Genomic DNA, 17,447 nt, shown 5'->3' on the forward strand with positions numbered 1-17,447 from the left:
TTTCTGTAAATCTCACGAGAGATCAATTTAAGCTACTCTTGTTTATTTTAGTATCTATCCACCATTCACGTTAATTTTAATCACTTTAACTTTATTAAAAGAAAAATTAATATAATTATGTCAAAAAAATAGAACTACTTGTAATTTTTCCCAACCTCATAAAGGTGAGGGTAATTTACCCAAAAACTATTAAAAACTTGAAGAAAGGTAAAAACTTCAATGTTTAGATTATCAACTTGTCAAAATTGCTATGCTCCACCTGTTTGGAGTACAATGGTTTAGGCCTAACGAAACAAATTGAAGAATTGCTTGGTTCTTCTAAGTATGGAAAAAGCTTGGGACCCAATTTGGGAACCCATAACCCTTAAATGTGTGTAATTGATTTATGTGTTTTTTTATTTTGTTTTTTTCCCTCTCTCTCTCTCACATAGGATGACGTAGGGGTTGTGGGGGTGAAGTTTTTGTTGGGGACTCAATTGTTGCTCTCTGAGTATAAACCTTAATAATACGAAACAAAGAACAATGATTAAGACCCTCATAAAACTCCACCCCCACAACCCCTACATCATCCTATGTGAGAAAAAAAATAATAATAAAATAAAATAAAATAAAAATACACATAGAATAATTACACACATTTAGGGTCTCCAAATTGGGTGCAAAGCTTTTTCCATGAAACAAATTAAAGCATGGGGTAGTTGGCAAAGATACAGCTTGCGAGGGCATAACTGAAGCCAAATTCCAAAGAGAACTTGTGTCTTGTCATTAACTCAAATCTAACATATAAAATTCACAAAAAAACAAAGTAAGTTAAAATTTATAAAAAGACAAAATAGACTAAAATCTACAAAAATAAAGTAGGCTAAAATAGACTAAGGTTTACTTTTTTTTTTTTTTTTTTGGCTAAAATTCACAAAAAGACAAAATAGGCTAAAATAGTCAATAAGACTGTGTGGGTAATTTTCTTACCACACTGCCCGCCTAGTAATCAGCTGGAGAGCACGGGCAGAATAGATGGCTTTAGTAACCTGTAACAGAAAGAAAAAGGCTCCGGCGGTGGCTCTTCCACCCAAGGGCACTCCGACGATCAAGTCAGTATATCTCTCAAAGATAATCAAGTGCTAAACTCACAAACTTGAGTATAAAACTGCGTACCTTAGACCCACGGGGGTGCCTCTCTTTTATAGTTTACTCAATCCAAGTCCTACTAGAAGCCTGGCTTCTATGGACTCCAATTTAGTACTTACTTTGGATTCCTCAAGAGATAAAGATAAACTTCCTAAGAGCTTTATCCTTATCTTAGCAAAGTCTTCTCTTTTATCTAGGACTCTTGTTCCTTATCCACTTATCTCGGATTCCGATATCTTCGGAGACAACCTCGGCCTAGCCAAGATAACCTCGGCAAAACTACCACGGTACGTGGCACTTCGGTTGACACGTCGGCGTCAACATGCCACGTGTTGGTATTCAGAAAATATATCCCCACAACTGCCCCCTAGGTTCTATTACCTCGGCATTCTGAGGTGATGGAACCTATATCGATATTTCTTTCTGCATAGTGGCTCAAAAAATTGTTTGGCCGAGATAATTCATTTTCAAGCCGATGTGTTCTCTTCGGAGAACAAGAATTCAAATGAACTCCACCACGCGCATGAGCTGTAATGCACATCTAATCATTCTTTTCACGTGCTTTGTCTTCATTGGCCCGTGTTTGTGACGCGCCTGAAAGCTGTCTTTCACTCGTCTGCGCCGTCTGACGTGTGCGTTGCTCCAGGCGTAATAAATGCCCTGCTTTTGCCGCCGTTTCAAGTTTTTTGATAAAACTTTTCTTTCCCTCTTCCTTTCTCCACTTTTTTGCATTTTGATTTCTTGCTTTTTCTCTCTCCAAAAGCTCTAGCATTCTTCGAATCTGCCATTGATCTAAGCCCCAAACTCTGCAACCGTCCTTATTCTTCCATTCCCGCGAAGCTTTTGCCACTGTTACAACTGTCGTCTGATCTCGGCGAATATCGCTCCGGCTTTATTTTATCTGGTAAGCAACTGGCCCCCTTACCCTCTTTCTCTAATTCTGGATTGTTTCTGAAGTTTCTTGCTATTACTGTTCTTCTTAGGCATTATTTGTGAATCATTCACCTGAATGCGTCTTATTTCATGATTTTTCACATGCCCTGAACACTTTGCACTGTTTCACCACTGTTCTTGGCCCTTAACCCTTTGTATTCTTCGTGTTCTTGATAGCCCATCCCTGTTCTTGTTTCTGAAACTTCGCTTTTGTTCTCTATTTTTTGTGTCTTTACCAGATCTGTGCCTTCGATCTTCGTCTTTATAGTTTTAGGTTTGGGATTTGTCTGTAGAACCTTCAACTTTAGGAAAAACTGAAACAAACCTTACCAGTCCTTACCTAGGTTTTGAAACCGAGGTTCTAGCAACCCTTCTGAAACACCTATCTTTTGAAACACAGCCTTCTTTGTTTAGGCCGACGTAATGGGTATGTGGAGACACCGGGTAAACACCCCAACTAAACTTGAATTTTTTAGGCAAGAATTCTCCATTCCTGCCAATGTCCACCTGAGGCTGGCTGAAGATAATGACTCTATCATGCCTACGGATAATTCAATGCCCTTTTCTATAGTAGCTTTTACTGAGTGCGGACTCCGGCTTCCACTCAACCCCCTTTTTCGTGGGGTTCTCCACTTCTATAAGTTGAACCCCATGCAACTTACCATCAACTCCTATCGAGTGATTAATGGTATCATAGCCCTAATTAGGCAGGAAAATGCTAGGATTACCCTTGCCGATGTACAATATTGTTATACCATGTGCCCCCTTAACCTGAAGGAAAGAGGTTACGTCTACTACCTCAAGCCGAGGTCTACTGAATTCAAAATTGTAGCCGACCTCCCGGACTCCAACAAGGGAGCCGGGGATGACTTTGTCATTGCTTCAGGAAATTGGGAATTTGGTCCAGACGAAGATGTTCACCTCTACCCTCTTCCTCGAACAGTTAAAGAGGGCAAGGGTAAGAGCCCAGCATCAATACTTAGTTATTTCTTTTCCAAGTCTTCAAAACTTTGTCTGTTTCTAAAGTATGTTTGTTTGTCCTGCAGATTTTCATCAACCACCAAAAAACTTTCGCCAACCGTACTTCCCAGGAAAAGATTTAAAGAAGCTCCTTGATCTTCCAATCCACAAGCGCAAGGCTCCCATGTTACTGAATTTTATTCCGACATACAAATCCACACTACCCGACGTCCCAAAAAGGAAGAAAAATTGTCTTTCTCCACCTTCTGCCACAACTCCTCCCATTGCTTCCACATCACGAGCAGACGAAGGATCCACTTCTGACCCAGTCGATCTGCCATCTACTTCAGCCCCATACTTGGTCCCAATACCAGAAAGAAAACGTCGGCGTCGACTTGTCAAGACTGCTGAGATGGGTCGCCCGAAGCCTATTGCTGTAGATCTTTTAGCCGACTTACCTGCCGATGTTGATGTTGTTCCAGCTCAATCCATGCCCCCACCAAAGCCCAAAAGAATCAAAAAGGCTCAGCACAAGGCCAAAGCCGCTGAGGTCGAGGCTGAGGATGCTCTGCCCATCTCTCAATTGGCCGAGAATAGAAAGAGTACCTCTACTTCTGCCAAGAGGTCTGCTAAGGCCCAACCATCAGGATCCACTCAATCAAAGAAGCCGAGGTCATCGTCTGCGACGACCTCGGGTTCCAAGAAACCGATGTCCCCTGGGCCCCAAAGTTGACTTTGGAGGATAGGCCAATTATGTCAACTGAGAGTGCCGACGACATTAATGTCGGTGTCGCCCTCAGTACTGCTCTTCTTCTTCCAAGCGATCTGGAGCGAAATGCTGGGTACAGCGAGTATGAAAACTACGCGCTAATGCTCCAGCACTCTGTTCAAGTAAGTGTTTCCTGTTTTGACTTTTCTTTTTGCTTCATACTTAGAAGATTTTTCTAACACTTCTGTTTTCTTTCAGGCCATCCAGCACGCCCATTCGTTTTCAATGCAATCTTTTGAAAATCGGCAAAGATCGGTCGACATGAAGAGGGAGGTTTCTGCCCTCAAAAAGGAGAACAAAGCTATTCTAACAAAGATGAAGAAGCTGGAAGATCAGGCCGAGGTTGCCACTAAGGCCCAACAGATGGCCGAAGAAAAAACGGAGTCTGTTGAAGCCATCAAAAAAGTTACCGAGGCCGAGAAGAAAGATGCCGAGGTAAAAAAGGCTCAAGCCGAAAAAGAGCTCGAGCAGGCCCTGGCCACTAAAAACGCCGAAATTACTGAAGCCGATGAAAAAGCTTACGCCCAAGGGATGGCCGATGTTGCTGAGGACTACAAACTGCAAGTTAGGCAGGCATGCAACCGGGGCTTTTCCCTTGGTTGGATGTCCCTGGCAAAAAAGCTCAATGTTCCTAAAGATTCTCCTCTGCACAAGGCTGAAGCTATTCCTCTCCCATTCCCTCCTCCTGCTCCATCTTCAAGTCAAGCTGAAGATGAGGCAGAATCTGAGGCTGAGGATGAAGATAATAATGAAGATGAGGCCTTGGTGAGGAAATCCAAGGATGCTACTGAGGCCAAGTCCCCTCCTTCAACTGAGCAAGTCATGGACTTAACTTTGGATGAAGAGGGTGATGAGGTCGGGGGAGGCGCCTAGGGAAGCTGTTACAGGGATATTATCATCCGACCTCCTTTTAGCTGAAAGAAGTCTTGACAAAACGCTTGCAGAGATTGATGCCGAGCTAGCAGCAGAGAAGGCCGCCGAAGTAGTTCCCCAGGAATCTGCCGAGGTTCAGACCCAAATTGCTCCTGAAGCAGAAGAATCATAACTTCCATGTTTTTTGTACTTTTTTGTTTTTTTGACAATATAAGTTTCTTTGTATGGCCGATGTGCCTTCTTCTGAACAGTTATTTTTGGATTGTTCCCTCTTTTATGAAGGACTACAACTGTATTGTCTGAATGCTTCAATCTTTTAATTTCTGTTTGATTTGCTTCTGCATGGTTCTGTACTTAGAATATTTTGCTACCTTTGTGCAATCTCCTCGGGGTTACATACCTCGGGTACAACAACTTCAAACTTTACTTCGGCAAGATACAGACCTGAAAACTCTCGATAAATTCCAATCAAGTGTTTAACATATACTATTCAATATTAACTTTGCAAGCTTCTTCTCACGTTTCAACAAGTATCTAAACAGTGATCTCGGTCTAACCTACTTGTAAATTGCTATAAATTTCAACAAGTGTTATATATTGTAAATTTTTCTTAAGTTATAACAATGATCAATCTTGTAAATTGCTACAAATTTCAACAAGTGTTTAAACAATATACTTAGCTTTTACCTCAACCTGTAAATTGCTGTAAATTTCAACAGATGATGACACATCGGCTTAACAGTATCTTGTAAATTGCTACAAATTTCAACAAGTGTTAAGCATCTTCTTTGGTTGGATCAACCTGTAGATTGCTATAAGTTGCAAACTATAACCTCGGCTTTACTTCGACTTGTAAATTGCTGCAAATTTCAACAAGTGAAGAGAAATAGTAATCTCGGCTTATCTTCAACTTGTAAATTGTTACAAATTTCAACAAGTGAAGATAAGGAATCAGCTTAACTCTAACTTGTAAATTGCTACAAATTTCAACAAGTGAAGATAAGGAATCAGCTTAATTCCAACTTGTAAATTGCTACAAATTTCAACAAGTGGATTAAGGAATCAGCTTAATTCCTACTTGTAAATTGCTACAAATTTCAACAAGTGAATTAAGGAATAATCTCAGCTTAACTTCGACTTGTAAATTGTGACAAATTTCAACAAGTGAAGATAAGGAATCAGCTTAACTCCAACTTGTAAATTGCTACAAATTTCAACAAGTGAATTAAGGAATCAGCTTAACTCTAACTTGTAAATTGCTACAAATTTCAACAAGTGAAGATAAGGGATCAGCTTGACTCCAACTTGTAAATTGCTACAAATTTCAACAAGTGAAGACAAGGAATCATCTCGGCTTAACTTCGGTTAAGCATCATCTCGGTCTAATTTCAGTTTAAACATTATCTCGGTTTAACCAACTTGTAAATTGCTACAAATTTCAACAAGTGGTAAACACATTCTTCTTCTTCCTGCCCCCAATGCGAACCTGAGTGCTACTTGCGTTCTCATTATTCATGTCTCTAAAAGCATCAGTATGTAATTTTTTCAGTCATATGTGTTGAAAGAATTCTGAAAGAACTTTATTAAAGACATCGGCAAAAAATATTGTACATCTAATGATAGAAGAATTTTAAATTACAAGTATTCCAAGGTCTTGGCAGTGCTTTGCCCTCGTTATCTTCAAGCTGATAGGCTCCATTGCCTAATACCAAAGTAATTCTGTAGGGTCCTTCCCAGTTTGGGCCAAGCTTGCCCTCTCTGGGATCCTTTTTGTTGCCGACGACTTTTCGCAAGACTAGATCGCCGACTGGAAAATCTCTTGGATTGACCTTTTTGTTGTAAGCTCTAGCAAGCTGCTGCTGGTATATTGCTAGCTGAATTGCAGCCTTTTCTCTTCGTTCTTCCTAAAGGTCCAGATCTCGAGCTAAGACTATGTCGTTAGAGCCATTCTCTACTCCCTGGGTCCTGATCCCTGGGATGCCGATCTCCAATGGGATGACAGCTTCTGTGCCATAAGCCATGGCAAAGGGGGATTTCCCTGTTGATCTTCTCGGCGTAGTCCGATATGCCCAAAGTACGTTGGGCAACTCGTCTACCCACTTTCTTTTTGCTGCCTGCAGCCTCTTCTTTATTCCATCAAAAATTACTTGGTTGGATGCTTCTGCTTGACCATTACTTTGGGGAAAACTTGGTGTTGAAAAGTAGTTCGTGATCTTGAATTTGGCACAAAAGTTCTTGATGAGTTTGCTGTCAAACTGTGTTCCGTTGTCGGCAACTATTGCTCTTGGAATCCCAAATCGGGTGATGATGTTTCTCCATATAAAGTTCTTGACGTCCATATCTCGGATTTTGGCAAGAGGTTCTGCCTCTATCCATTTTGTAAAGTAATCTGTTGCCACCAGCAAGTATTTTCTCTGCCCAGTTGCCTGGGGAAGTTTTCCAACCAGATCCATGCCCCATTGGGCAAACGGCTAAGGGCTGGACACTGGGTTTAGGTCAGTAGCTGGCTGATGTATCAAAGGTGCGAACCTTTGGCATTGTTTACACTTCTTCACGTAGGCTTCAGTATCCTTTTGCATGTAGGGCCACCAATACCCCTGGGTAATGGCCCTGTGGGCTAATGATCTGCCCCCAGCATGGCTTCCACAAATTCCTTCATGAATTTCATATAGGAAATCTTCAACCTACAAAGGGTGTACGCACCTTAAAAGGGGTCCAGTGAAGGATCTTCTGTAAAGATGTCCATCTTCTGTCAGACAAAATCTTGCAGATTTCAATCTGACTTTATGTGCCTCCTTACGATCTTCTAGCAACTTTCCTTCTTTCAGGAATACAATAATTGCATCCATCCAGCTTGGCCCCATGTCCACACACATTGCTTGCTGCTTTGTGCTCTCTGGTTCTATGCTCGGGCCCGACATATAGTCGATCATGATTGTTCTTGTTTTTCCAGTCTGAATTGAACTTTCCAGGTAAGCCAACATGTCGGCATGGGTGTTGTCATCTCGGCTAACTTAGAGTAGTTGGCAGTTCTGAAATAGGGCTGCCAATCTAATGACCTCTTTTGCATATGCCGACATCCTTTCGTCCCTGGCTGCAAATTCACTTGTTGACTGGTTAACAATAAGTTGTGAATCACAAAAAACTATTACCTCATCTGCTTCTGCTGCTGCTGCCAGTTTTAGCCCTGCAATTAATGCTTCGTATTCTGCTTCATTGTTTGAGGCATTGAACCCCAAACGGATGGACTGTTCTATTATTTCTCCATCTGGAGATATCAGCAGTACTCCTGCCCCTGCTCCTTGTCGGTTTGAACTTCCATCGATGAATAGTCTGAATGAATCGCCGATGTAGATGCGGCAGGGTCTGAGTTTTTCCTTCCTTTGCTTTTTTGGCTGGGCTTCTCCTTGCTTGCTGGGATATTGCTCATCTCGGCTCAACGGAGCCCGATGTTCGATGGTTTCAGGTGTGAATTCTGCCACGAAGTAGGCCAAAACTTGGCCCTTTATTGCTGTTCTCGGCCTGAACTCCAGGTCATACTGGCCCAGGGCTACTGCCCATCTTGCTATCCTTCCTGTTAAGTCTCCTTGTTGCAATAAGGACTTCAGTGGGTGCTCTGTTAGGACCACAATCTTGTGCGCCTGAAAATAATGGTTCAACTTCTTTGAAGCCATTACTAAGGCCAGCATTAATTTCTCCAGTGGTAGATACCTTGTTTCTGCATCGGCCAAGGTTTTACTTACATAATAAACAGCTTTTTGCTCCCCATTTTTCTCTCGGATTAGTACTGCACTGACTGCGTGTTCTGAAACTGCCAAGTACAAAAACAGCTCTTCCCCAGGTTCAGGTGTTGAGAGGACTGGGGCCGTTGTCAGGTACTTCTTCAGGTTGGTCAATGCGGCTTCGCATTCTTCTGTCCACAAGAAGTCTGTGGCTTTTTTTACCAGGTTGAAGAAGGGTCTGCATTTATCTGAGCTTCTACTGATGAATCTGTTTAGGGCTGCGGCCCTTCCAGTAAGCATCTGAACCTGTTTTGCCGACATCGGGCTCTTCAGCTCTAGGATGGCCTTGATTTGGTCTGGGCTGGCCTCTACGCCCTTTCTCGTTACCAGATACCCTAGAAACTTACCTGATCCGACTCCAAACACGCACTTTGATGCGTTGAGTCGGAGCCGGTATGTTTTGAGTATATCAAAGATCTCTTTTAGGTCAGCAAGATGACCCTTAGATTCCTTGGTCTTCACGACCATGTCATCGATGTAGACTTCTACCGTTTTGCCAATCAGGTGCTTGAACATTTTTGTTACTAACCTTTGGTAAGTTGCTCCTGCGTTTTTCAACCCAAAAGGCATTACCTTGTAACAGTACAAGCCTTTAGGGGTGATGAACGCAGTCTTCTCTTCGTCTGGTGGGTACATAGCAATCTGGTGGTACCCCCTATATGCATCAAAAAAACTCATCCTTTCGTGCCCTGAAGTTGCATCTACTAGCTGGTCAATCTTGGGCAGAGGAAAGTTGCCTTTGGGGCAGGCTTTGTTGAGGCTAGTAAAGTCTACACAGACCCTCCATTTACTGTTCTTCTTTTTCACTACTACTGTGTTGGACAGCCATGTCGGATAGTGAACTTCTCGGATGGCCCTGGCTTCCAGAAGTTTGTCTACTTCTTCTTCTACTGCTTCGACGTGCATCAACGTCGGTCTTCTGGCTCGTTGAATCACAGGTTTTGCCGATCTGTCGACATTCAGTCTGTGGCAAGTGACCTTGGGGTCAATGCCAGGCATTTCATAAGGTGTCCAGGCGAACGCCTCAATGTTGGCTCTCAAAAAATCTTCCAGTTCTCTTTCCTCTTCTTCGGCTAAGCCTGAACCGAGAAGAAAGAAACGTTCTTCGTCACCCTCCTGGACTAGGATTTTCTTTAGTGTCTCTTCACTCTTTTCGGTTGGCTCCTTGCCGACATCATCTAGGACCTCTATGTCCTCGTCTTCAATCTCTGCCTCTTTTGGCTCTCGAATGTTGCAAGTGGATTTCGTTGCTGCCATGGAGCAACTTTTTGCCTGCAGTTGATCTCCTCTAACTTCTTCAATTCCATGCTCTGTGGGGAACCGTAGTAGTTGATGCAATGTTGAGGGAACTGCGCCCATTGCGTGCAACCATGGTCTTCCCAAGATGATGTTATATGGTGAGGGTGTGTCAATCACCATAAATTCTGTTTTGATCTTCTTAGTACCAGCTTGTACTTCCACGCTTGCTGCGCCTAGTGGCCATGTCGGCGTTCCATTGAAGCCGACCATAGGGTTGCTGGATTGTTCCAGGTCGTCCGGATGAAGGCCTAGCTCCTTGTAACATCTGACGTACATGATGTCACAAGAGCTGCCTTGATCTATTAGGATGCGTTTTACTTGGCATTCCCCAACCTGGAGGGATACTACCAAGGCATCATTATGCGGATGTTGGACCATCTCTAGGTCGGCTTCAGTGAAGGTTATCATTGGTCCTTGGCTTTCTTCAGGCCGAGGTCTTTTTTCCCCGATTTGGTAGACATGCTGTAAATGCCTTACCCTCTGGGTCTCTCCTCTGAATTCGTTCTCGTTGACCCTTGAGTGGATCACATTAACCACCCTTGGCCCTCCTGCCTGTGGTTGCTGTGCTGGAGGTGGTGGAGCTGCCGGTGCTTGAGGCAATCTTGCTTGTTCTTCTCTTGTTCTGGCCTCATCAATAAGGTCCCTCAGATGGCCTTGTCTTACCAAGTCTTCTAAATGTACTTTTAGGGCTCTGCAACCCTGAGTTGGGTGCCCTTCTTCATTGTGGTAAGCACAACGCCTACCAACGTTTCTTCCCATGAATTCTCCTGGTGTTCTTACTGGAGTTCTGAAATAGGGTTGGTTTCGTCTTTGATCCAAGATTTTATGGATAGGGATTCGGAACACCGTCGTCACTGCCTGTTTACCCTTCAATTATGTTTCTTACTTGGTCGGCCCGTTGTTACCTCGGCCTCGCTTCGGCGAGCCGTTTCCTTTCTCCTGCTTTATCTCTTTGTTTCCCAGTGTATCTTCCTCGGCTCTGGAGTACTTCTCGATTCTCGCCATGAGTTCTTCCATGCTTTTTGGCAGTGTTTTTGCCAAAGACTTCCGTAATGGGCAGTCATCTTTCAGGCCGTTCTTGAAACATACGACCGCTACTTCTTGGTTACATTCGGGTATTCGATTGAACACCTCGTAGTACCTTTTCGCGTATGCCCTAAGGCCTTTTTCTTTGGTGATCTTTAAAGCCATCAAGGCATCGACCCTCAAGGGCTGTAGTTTGTTCGTCACAAACCTGGCCACAAACATCTCGGCCAGGCCTTCCCATGTCTTCACGCTTCCCTTTGGTAGCTTATGGAACCAATCGGATGCAATTTCCCCAAAGGATGAGGGAAATACTTTGCAGAGCAATGGTTCGTTCCCACTGTATAGTGCCATTGAGTTCAGGTATAGTCCAACATGAAAGTTGGGGTCTGACTTACCATCATAAATTTGGAACCTAGACATACTGAATCTCTTTGGTGCTTCAAATTTATCCAGTTCTACCGAGAATGGTGTTCTCGGCTTAACTTTGGAAGTGACCTCGGCTTCAACATTCTGCTGCCTTCTTTTGAAGTAGTCCCTCAAGTCTTCCTTACTCCTACCTGGAGCTTGACTATCTCTGGACTTCAATCTTTTTGGCACACTACTTTCGGCCTCATGGTGGGCCCGTTTCGATCTTTCTCCATGGGTTGTGTCAAAGCAGAGTGCTTGCCCTTGAATATGACGATGTTCTTTGGGCCCTGGATCCTTCATGCGATGTGTCCTTTGGGACTCTTCTTGCCTTGGTTCCTCTCGTCCGACTTCCCTAGAAGGTCGGTGAGAGTGGCTTCCACTCCTGGTGTGCTGAGGGGCTTCGGGGATTGCTTTTCTTCGTCCTTTCTGGGTATTAATCGCTGGCATCGGCGTATCTTGCAGCGGGTATGGTGGCTGCATAACATTGTTTTGCATCATGAAGTTGACCACTGACTGTAGGTCTCCCAGCTTGTTTGCCAAGTCTTTTACTTCCTTATCCCTTCGTAGGCACCTATCCCTCCAAACATGAAGGTTATCTTCGTTGTAATACTTGCTTTGGTTTGTCCTTTTTGAAGCGTCGCCCTCCTGGCCGACGTCTTTTTCTCCGTGGCCCTGGTCATGATTTTCTGTATTGTGGTTGTCTCCTTCAACGTCAAGCTCGATTGGTCTACCACTCCCAGCAGGAGTTTCGCCCCCAATGTTTTCCCTTTGTCCGTCACTGGCCATCTATTCTTCTAAGATTCCCACAGACGGCGCCAAATTGTGTGGGTAATTTTCTTACCACACTGCCCGCCTAGTAATCAGCTGGAGAGCACCGGCAGAATAGATGGCTTTAGTAACCTGTAACAGAAAGAAAAAGGCTCCGGCGGTGGCTCTTTCACCCGGGGGCACTCCGACGATCAAGTCAGTATATCTCTCAAAGATAATCAAGTGCTAAACTCACAAGCTTGAGTATAAAACTGCGTACCTTAGACCCACGGGGTTGCCTCTCTTTTATAGTTTACTCAATCCAAGTCCTACTAGAAGCCTGGCTTCTATGGACTCCAATTTAGTACTTACTTTGGATTCCTCAAGAGATAAAGATAAACTTCCTAAGAGCTTTATCCTTATCTTAGCAAAGTCTTCTCTTTTATCTAGGACTCTTATCCCTTATCCGCTTATCTCGGATTCCGATATCTTCGGAGACAACCTCGGTCTAGCCAAGATAACCTCGGCAAAACTACCACGATACGTGGCACCTCGGCTGACACGTCGGCGTCAACATGCCACGTGTTGGTATTCAGAAAATATATCCCCACAAAGACAAAATGTCATATTAAACCCATAATTATTTCACTTTTTGTCTCACAAACATCACATCCAATTACAAAAAAATCCAATCCTCTTTCCAAACATAAATATTTTAGCCTACTAAAATAACTTAAAACTAAAATAGATTACTAAAATAGTCAACTTCTCAAACCCGGCCAAAATGGACACTGTTGTGTTCCAAAAACTAATTAAAGGTAATGCTTGTCAAAATAATCTCTGAAAAGTTCTAATTATAAGCCTTTCATATCATATGGCACACAAATTCTAATTTTGAACATCAATAAAAGGTTAACCCAATACACAATACACTCGCTAAAGTGGGATCTAGGGAGAACAAGATGTAAGTATGTTATCTCATTTCTGGAGAGGCTATTCCCGTATTTTGAATAGGAATATTACACCAAATAAAGACTATTTGGCTTTACTCTTCTTTGTTTTGTTTTTGTTTTTTTTATTATTTATAAACACATATGACAATTGGGGGAAATAATTTGTGTTGATATATACTTGCATCATGCCTTCTTGGATTTGAGCATCACAAGCCCAATAAAACGGATAAGAAGCTGAGAGGTGCCGCAACAGCAAATATAGGTATGAGAATGGCATATTATTATGGAAGAAAGTACTCCCGGATGAAGTGATCACCACCCACAAATGGCTGAAATTTCATCAAAAGTCAACAACTATTTAGTCAAACTCAACAACTATTTAGTATTGGCTAGCCCTCTACTTCTACAAAATCAATAGCTTTGCTATAGTTCTCCTTAGTGGCCTCATCTCGTTGAATCTAGTCAATACGACCTCTGACTCAACAATCTTTGAACCACAAAATCAAAGTGGTCCTTATTTCAATTTTTTAAGGGATTCCTTCTAACTAAGGGTGAAAATCAAAATCTTCAATTTGATCGAGAAACCCCACCCTAGACCTTATCCAAACTACACTTATTTCACCATTACTTTTTAACACAGCGTGAAAGTTGAGGACCCCTAAATTCTCGACTTGCATGCTTCTTGCAACATCCAATGGTTCTCTAGATCTTTGGTCCACGATACTTTACATTTAATATATTGTTTTATGGTTAATTTTTGTCCTAATTTATTAGGAACGATGAGAGAATGATCAGATTTAATATTTGGTAAATGCCAAATAAAAGAGTTAAGAAAATGGACATCCAATATGCATTTACTAGGCAATATCTAATCTCTCTTATTGGTAGACCCTACTCTACGATTTATCTAAGTAAAGGAGTTACTCGTAAAGTAGTTATGGTTTTAGTTTAAGTTCCATTTCTTAGGGGCTGTTTGGTAATGTTTTCGTTTTTGTTTTCAGTTTTCAGTTTATATTTACAAAAATTTTAAAAACTATCATAAAAACTTGTTTGATAATTTTTTTTGGTTTATAAATGATTGTCTCAATTTGTAAATTTGAAGAAAAATTGTAAACTCAAAAAATGAGTTTACATTGGTTTTCAAATAGAAAACGGAAACTGAAAAAAATGTGGAGGAACAGTATTAGTAAGTTGGTGCCATGTTTGAAACTACGTACACGCAATTTTCAAGTTCCAAAATACAACGGTAATATCAAAAGTTTTCTCTCACTCACTCTCTGTGTTTCATCGAGAGCTTGAAGACTTGAAGATCAGGTCACTCTCTCTATTTCTCTCTCTATCTTTTTCTCTCTTTCTTCTCTCTCTCTCTCTTTTGTGTTTCACTGACACACCGATAGCTTCCATGGTTATTTCATTTTTTTTTAAACAACATATTTATTGCAGATCTCTCTCTCTCTTTCTTCTCTCTTCTCTTTCTTTGTGTTTCACCGATAGCTTCCATCGATTTTTCTTTTCTTTTTTTTTTAAATTTAAAAACAACATATCTGTTGCAGATCTGTAAAGGTGTTGCAAATTTCTCAACTTAGTTGATTATAGGTCAATCTCTTCCTCTCCCTCTCTCTTTCTCGGTTCTCTCTCTCTGTCTCTTCTTCTTCTTCTTCTCTCTCTTTGTTTCACCAAGAGCTTCCATGGATTTTTCTAGGCGATGTAGCGACCGCCGAAGAACGAATTGCCGACCCTAACCACGTGGCAGCCGCTTTTCCTGTATGAATCGATCCCCTCATCTTCCTCTTCTGAACCACTTGACGACGAACATGACATGATCAATGATCAATCCTTCAATCTTCAATCAATTCGATCTTGTTTTTCTCAGTAGTTGGGATTGGATTTGTGGATTTGGATGGGTTTATATTGTTGTGTTTAGGTTTGAAAATGATTATAATAATACAGAAAAAGGAGGGGAGAGAGAGAGAGAGAGAGATGGATATGTATATGGATGGATATATGGGTTAGTTGTATAATTTGTAAAAGCCAATCGCAGAGTGACACGTGGCACCTAAAGGGCAATTTGGAGAATTAATGCAAGTCTTAAATCAAAGACAGACACGTGGCAGTTCATATTGGTAGTATCGAATCTACGTGGCATCGGAATAGTCAAGACGCGCGAGATAACGTAGCCTAACGGTTATCTACAATTCAAATTCAAATTCAGAAGGGAAGCCTAACTGCAAAAGAAGCGTAGTGGGAGCTAGTTGAGCGAAGCCATAACCAGAGATCGTAAAAGCGTATTTCGACGGTTAGAAGACCACTTCGACTATTATCATTAAAGAGTATAAATAACAGAGAAGACTAAACAGAAAGGATCTAGACTCGGATCTAGAAACCAGTCATTTACTTCATATTTTCTTTCCAGTTTTATACTTCCAGTTCTTTATATTTTCAGCATTTCAATTCCTTTACTGCATTTCATTTCCTAGGAGTAGTTCTCAAGTAGTCATTGCTGTAAATCTTTTTAAGACTGGGGCCATTTCATTGTAAGTTCTTATTCATTCAATGAAATTCAGTTTCTAAATTGTTCTGTACTTATTATTTTTTATAAATTTCTTCTAAAACAATCCACTAGTAAAAGTCCTCTTCATTGAGACTGAAAGAATTTTAATACAATCGTCTGATAATTAGTTGACAATTATAAATTCTGTAAGGACTTATTAATCCTTGCTGGCTCGCTTAAAATTACACAATTAACCTTTGAAAGCCACAAAAGCCAACATATATTTTTGGCACGCCTAATGGGACTATTAAAAATGGCTAGACGTAGAGCAAGAGGAGAAAATGAATGCTTGGAAGAGGGTGTAGAAGGAGAGGTAGAAATACCTACTCCAGAGGACAATGATGCACCTATCCCATCAGAACCTCCACAAATGGTCGAACAGACCAACACTTCAGAATATACAACACATGTCCAGCACACTGGACAAGGCTATGAGACTAGACCTTCGGATGTCCCTTTAATCCAACCACTGAATCTGTAGGGAGGTTTAGTAGATGATATGGGACAACAACTAATGTATACAATGGAAAGATAGGCAACATCCTTTTTGGATCGAATGAATTTTCATCAACCAACTGTTGTAAGACAAACTGAAGAAAATGTAAATAGTCTTCAGCAATGATTGGCTCAAGATAAACAACCTATGCGAAATAATGGACAAGTCAATGGTCAGGCCGGTAGTCACAACCATGAGAGGCCAGCGCCTATGCCTCAATCATGGTATGAAACTCCTTTGAGACCAATGGCCATTCAGAATGCACCATTCTCTACCAGTGCAATCATACAATTTGGTGGATCTGGGCTAGCCCAGGGTAATGATATAAGGGCATTTCAAAATCTAATGTTTGAAAACATGCCTGGCACAGGGGGTTTCACCAACCCTATGTTTGAGTTTGCACCCGGGGGGTTGGAAGGATTTTCTACAATTGGAAGAGAAGCAACACTTACTTCTCCTCCTATGGTACCTTTCACAGGACCTTTTGTCGCAGGGCAGGCCCCAAGAGGCCAGCCATACCTTCAATAGCAACTAGTACAACAGGGACAACCAGCCTTGAATGTATCCATATATGGACCAAGAGGCCCACAAGCACATGGTGCTCCTCTAAACCTTGTGTTTGTCCCTCCAGTAGTGGTTAAACTAGCAAAAAAATATGGTTCCAAGGGACCAAATTGCTGATATAGTGTCACGACCCAAACGCGCCTCTATAGGTTTAGCGTCGTAACTGGCTAGTAATCCTTGGATTACCAAAGGCTTCTTAACAGAATAACATATAATTACGGGCTGCGAAAGCAAATATACAAAATATGCATAGTCCATAAAATTGTGCAAGCATACATGGGAAAGAAATTTTCAAAACAAACTTATAATTATATATAGACATGACGTCAAAAATGCATTAGTCATACGTCACTAGAGCCACATATACAGAACTTTCAAAATATGTTCAGATTAAACATAAACATCAGAAAGTACAAAAATCTCAAAGACTCAAAACTTAGTCAGATCTCAAAAGGGAACCTCCACGGGAGGCACAACAGCTGGCTGACCACAAAACTTGCTAGGCAGCAACTTAGGCCAGGTCATATGCTTGCTCACCTACATACATAAAAATAAAAAATGAGTAGGAACCCAGTGAATAATAACGGAGTAAAGAGTTTTAATGAATGATGTCCATTACAGAGTCAGAAATTAGAATTCATGTCACGCCCCACTTTTTATTACTCGGAAGTATTACCAAATTCATTACTTAATTCAATTTCAGAGATAACATGAGGAAATAACTCTTTAGTCCAATGAGTAGAAATAAATAACCATTCTCTCATTCGAATGCAAATTAAATACAACATGAGCATACTGAATAAAATGCCCGAAGGCTTACATCATTAAAGAATCAAGAAGAAGGGGGTAACCCTTTTACATATATGGCATTCCGCCAACACGAAAGAGGCCCCGTGGCCAACAAATAAGAAGATCGAAATCTTGTAGCACATCTTGCTTATTACCTAAAAAAGATTCA

The sequence above is a fragment of the Camellia sinensis genome, chromosome 13 (assembly GCF_055761805.1).
Source record: "Camellia sinensis isolate YWXY chromosome 13, ASM5576180v1, whole genome shotgun sequence".
NCBI lineage: Eukaryota > Viridiplantae > Streptophyta > Magnoliopsida > Ericales > Theaceae > Camellia > Camellia sinensis.